Below are 6,111 nucleotides of genomic sequence, written 5' to 3'. Positions count from 1 at the left end.
TTCAAAAGTGCAATCATTAAAAATAAGGGTATATTTTCCTTTATGTTTACCCTGTTTGGTGATCTCTAAGCTACTTGAATGTGAATACTGACATCTTTTGCTATGTTTGGGAAGCTGTCTGTCATTATTTCTTTGCATATTCCTTCTGCCCCCTTATCTTTTACTTCCTCATCTGGAACTACCATAATGTATATATATTGAACTGCTTAGTGGTGTCCAACAGCTGTCATAGGCTATTTTTTGCTTTAATATTTGCTTTTGGCTCCTCAGCTTGATTCATTTCAAGTGTCTTAACTTCAAGTTCACTATTTCTTTTTCTGCCAGTACCAATCTGCTCTTGAAACCTTTCTGGGAATTTTTCATTTCAGTTAAGATGTTCTTCAGCTCCAGTAGTTCTATTTGGTTCCTTTTAAAATATATTAAAATGTATTTCTCTTTATTTAGACTCTCATAATGCTCATTCATTGCTTTCCTTACTTTCTTTAGATATTTTTCTGTGCTTTCCTTCATCCTGTTGAGCATTTTTAATATTATGTTTTTAAAAGACTTTGTTCAATATGTCCAGATTCTCATTTTCTGTATTTTTATCCTCTTTCTTTGGATGAGCCATCATTTCTTGTGCCTTTGTTATCTTGCATTCTTTGTTGCACTGTACATTTTAATATTTAAAAATGTTAACTCTGGGATTAATTTCCTGAGATGTCTGTTTCTTGGTTTTGAAAGCAGTTGTTGACAAAACAGAGATTTTCCTTAGCTTCAGCCCTCCTATCAGGAAAGCCTGCCCAGAGTGAAAGTACTGTACAGGGTTTGCCCTGTTTTTCTGGGCCTCTGTCTTGTCCTGGTATTTTGGTGGTTATTGGTTTTGGAGTTCTCCTGTTTACAGGAATTATCTTGTCCCCTCTAATTTCCAGGAGACAGACATCCATCTCCTAGGTGTTTGAAGCCAGCTGAACTTTGCCCCAGATGGTCTTACTTTTTTAACTTTCCTTTCATTGATTCTAGCTGCTTTGGCTAGGAAGACAAATTCTGGGATGAGGGGCACAGCAGAGAGTACATTACCATGTCTGTCTGTCCCAACCAATAGGGTGACAGGGACCCACAAGGAAGGCATAGATTGACTCCAAAGTGACCTGGGGAGGGGTTCAGAAGGGTTGCAAATATTTCCCTGACAGGTCCCCAAAACTCAGCTTATCTGGCTTGCCCAGCATATGCATCTCTTTAGCTAAATGTCCCCCACTGACCTCAGGAACCAATCTGTCTTTAAACTCCACTGTCTCTGCTCCTGAATGGGGCTGGTTGAAATATTAGCTGCCTTCAGAGAGGGGTCTACAGTGATCTGAATTCAGTAATAAATAGCCATGTTCAGTGAGTGGCTGTGTCCAATACTGTTCTTGATGAAGAGGATTTTTACATCACTTTTTGTCACAGTGTGTTAGCCAGGGATTGGACCCCATGCCAACCTGCTGTGAGGTTAAGAATGGGCACCAGTAGCTGCTGTGTGGAGACAGCAATTCACTGATTTTTATTTAGTGTAATACTCTCTTTTTCTCACTCTTCCAAGGATGATGTACAATGTTCTTCTGACCCCCAAAGTTTCAAAATATTGTTTTCAGACAGTTTCTGCCTTTTAGTAGCTGTTTCTGTGGAAAGACTAAGTCATGGCATCTCCCTACTCTGCCATCTTCCCTAGAATTCTAAACTTCATTCTTTTATAAAGGACTCTAATAATAGGATTAAGTGCCATCCTGAGGTGTTACATACCTTAGCTTAAATAACCTCATCAAAATGTCCTATTTACAATGGGTTTGCACTCACAGAAATGGGTTAGATTTAAGAACATGTTTTTCTGGGACACTTAAAGCTTCAACCCACCAAACTCCATCCTCTGGATCTGAAGAAAATGTTTTTTTCTATATATAAAATACATTCATTCTATCCCCATATCCAAAAAGCTTAAAATCATTTCAAAAACAATCCTTAGTATAAAGTCTAATCAAAATCAGTTATTGGTGTGTTTTTCTTTGAGGCACAATTCCTCTCTGTGGACCTGTGAAACCCAGAGAACAACTGATCTGCTTCCATTATATGAGAGATGGACAGGATAGGATAAATATTTCCATTCCAATTGGGCAAGGTTGGAAGGAAAGCAGGAGTAATGGGTCCCAAACAACTCCAAAACACCAAAAGGCATGCTTCATTATATTTCAAGGTCTTAGAGTCATCTACAGAGTAATGTTTTGTCCTCTGAGACTGATCATGTGACAGCCCCACCACTTCCAGGTGCTCTCCCCAAACACTGGGGTGAATACTACATCATCTAAGAATATGGGGGTGATGATGAGATTCTCTGCAATCCCCAGGGCATAGGTACCATCCTCTCAGAATAGTGTGGTGGCAGCACTCATCTTCAACAATGGGTCCAAAGTCCCTCTTCAAGTGCTGGGGCAGACTCACCCTTTCCACACAGACTATTTTGGATTGAGAAGATGTCTTTGAACCACATATCAGCTTCCATGGTTCTGACCTTGAAGTGATTATTCCTTCAGCCTGTCCCTTTTCAGTCCTTTTTAGTCCAGCCTGTCACAATGGCTCTTTTCCTACAGCTCTCACAAAAACCTTGTTGGTCTGACATGTACTACACTGAGGTCCAACCCATCAGACAGAAGTGCTTTCCACAGGTCATTCCTGGGTAATTATACTTCCAATCCTGACTTTCTTGGAAATTGCTGATTGAGTTCATGTTCTGTAAACCCTTACATGGAGCACTATTATCCTCTTTGGATACCTTGGGCAGAACTCAGAAAGTTCTAAACCATCAATTTATGGTTTCTATATGCCCAGGAGTGTAGTTATCAACTTATCCTATTCCTCTTTGTTTTACTCCGAGATTCAAGGAGAAACCAGGGTGCATTTTCCAAACTTAGCTTCAAAGTCTCCTCAGTTATATATCCAATTTCATCACTCAAGTCCTGCTTAACATCTGACATCAGAACTCAATTAAAAAAAAAATCTCTACCACTTTAAAACAAGGATTGCACTTCCTCCACTGTCAAACAACACAGCCATCATTTCCTTCTAAGGACTCTTATGAAGTACCTTTAGCATCCATATTTCCGATAACTATCTCTTCAAAACAAATTACGCTTCTTCTAACATGTGCCTAAAATTTCTTCTGGCCTCTACCCATTATGCAATCCCAGAGCTATTTCCACATTTACAACAATGTCACTCCACTCCCCAGGTTTCAAACTTTGTTTCAGTTTCCTAGGTTATTTACAAAATAGAAATTTATTTACTAATGCTTTTGAGGCAGGGAAAATGTCCAAATCCAGACATCAACAATTAAATGGGCATTTGGGGACTGGCTGACAAAATCTGTTGTGTTTGGTTGCTAGTGCCTGGAAACATTTTGTCCTTATGTTGTCACATGGCAAGACACCTGGCAACATATCCTGGTATCTTCCTTCTTTTCTGGGCTTTGTTGATTTCAGCCTCTTACTTTCTATGACTTTTCTACCCTCTGTATCAATGGTATTCTCTTTTATAGGACTGCAGGAGGAGGATTAAGGTGTATCCTAATTGAGGAGGAACACACCTTAACTGAAGTAATCTCATCAAAAACTCCTACTTACAATGGGTTCACATGCACAGGAATGGATTAAATTTAAAAACATATTTTTTCTGTGGTACATACAGTTTCAAATCACTACAGTGACCAAGGAGGAATATGGCAAACATTGAAGGTCAGACAAGGGAAAGTACCTGAAATACAGAATATTGATAAAACTTCACCACCAAATGTTTAACATTTGTCCTTGTGCCCAAATACAGTGAGAACCTCTAACTGCTGAAGCCCAAGTAAAAAAGAGACTACAGAGCCCTCCATATTTACAAACAAGGAGAAATTCTAGGTTTCCACAATAGTTCATTATTATTTTCAAAAAGAATCCAGTAATATAAATTCCTCCAGAACAGTGAATGTGGAAAAGGATATGTCTGTTGTTTTTGTTTCTCTAGTCAGAATCCACAACAAATCCTTAGGGCAGGCTAATTATTTAGGGCACATTTAATCCGTTTACTTATCCTTTCAGAAATTGTTCACTGATTTCCAAGCACCACTCTGAGTGTTCAACATTGAGTAGAATAAAAACAAGAAATTTGTGTTCAAGACGATTACATTTTAGTGTGGTACAAAACTAGATGTAAATAAGTAAAGAAACAAATTTCTTTTAGGTAATTGTACATGTTACAAATAATATAAAATAAATTATGTATATGTTATAAAAATGAAACATGAAAAAATATAAAACAACATGGAAAAGCTGTTCTAAACACTTCTTGAGAAAATAGAAGATTACATAGATAGGTAAATTTGAGAGACTCACCCACTGAAACCAGATGACTGATATTCTCCAGCATCACATCTCTGAACAACTTTTTCTGAGATGTGTCCAGCAGGGACCACTCTTCCTGAGTGAAGTCTATAACTACATCATTCAAGTTCACTATCCCCTAAAGAAATTAAGATATTTGGGTTCAGAGAGGGTCATCTCTACCAATTTCCAGAGTAGGATGTTTGAAAGTACAGCACTGAGGAAGTGGCAATTGTTTACAGAAAGCTCAAACTGAGTTTGAGTTTCAAGTCTGATCAATCTCAGTGCTGAATGGTTATCTGCCTTTCACAGACACCAATACATAAACATACACACAATGAATACCTAAAACCCCACATAAAAGAATATCACAGGATGTCTGCCATGACATAACATGGAAATTTCACAATAAATTGGTCATTATGACTTCCAGATGGTGATATACAATTTGCACTTGAGCATTCATAACTAAAACACCCTTTTCCACCAATTTCAAGTAAATTTACAGACTCATCACAAGGTAAGCAATATACATTATTTGCCAATTTTATGTCATAACTATGGTTAGATTATTCCCCTGGATGACCTCAGTTTCTTCTCATCTATATTTCACAACCTATTACATGTTCTGAAAGACTCAATGAGCTGTGTGTAAAGTACTTCCTATCTGAACATATGCATATGTGTATTATTCATTAGAATGGCAGAGAACCTTGCAAAAAGTACAGCATTCTGAAGAACTAAAGAGGTATCATGAATAACTTGGGATCAGTATGTGCTACTATGCTCAATTCCATAACTCTTCATAAATCAGGTATTCATCACAACATAAAAGCACAGATAGCTCAGCAGCACACACAAGAGACTCCTGAGATGGTTGTACTGAAAAATCATCCCAGCCTGACCATTCTAGGATATGAGATCTACACATCTCAACTTTCCTTGGGATCTTCAAATACCCTTGCTCATTGTCTTGTGTCTTCACATCCTCTGTATTTTCAAGAGTACAATTTTCATCCTTTCTGGTCTCTCCAAAGTTTGAAAAATTTTCAAAGGACCATAAATTTTATTCTACCCAATATACTCATCTTGAATGCAAACCAAAATTAAAGAAACAAACTTCTTTCCATTTCTTCCATATAGGAAATTTGAATATAGATTATTTACAAAAAGGGAAAATGAGTAATGAGGAGGACAAGAGGAAAAGGAGATTTTTAGGTATTATTTTTAAAGTATTGAAAATGTGCAAATATAAAATATCAATTTTCTAAGAAATGAGAAGTTGGGGAAAATAAATGATCCTCTTTTCCTTCTGTTGCCTAGCCCTCAGTTGTCCTCCTCTCAAAAATGCACAGCCCTCCCCCATAGCACTTATAACATTATATTGATTGAATTTACCTTCTCAAACAGCCTCCCTACTGAGTGTAAACTTTTATATATTACTCTTCTTTATCACCTACATTCACTGCATGCCTAAGCCATTAGCAGGAATTAAAAGGATTAATAAGTGCATTATTTCTCCAATGAGGGCATTGGCTGAATGAGGAAAAAAATCTCTCAGCTTGCCAGTGAATATAGAACCTTAAGGACTCTGAAATAAATTAGTATTGGAAAGGAGATTAATTTTTTTATGAACCATCACTATGCCAGGAGCCTAGATAATTTTAACTGGAGCCCAGATCTTTGAATATCTCCTAAATGAGCTTAGAATATTCACCTGCTGAAACACCTGCATAAT

The sequence above is a fragment of the Choloepus didactylus genome, chromosome 10, assembly GCF_015220235.1.
Source record: "Choloepus didactylus isolate mChoDid1 chromosome 10, mChoDid1.pri, whole genome shotgun sequence".
In the NCBI taxonomy this organism is placed as follows: Eukaryota; Metazoa; Chordata; class Mammalia; order Pilosa; family Megalonychidae; genus Choloepus; species Choloepus didactylus.
The sequence above is the reverse complement of the archived record's forward strand: the minus strand, read 5'-3'. Positions refer to the sequence as shown.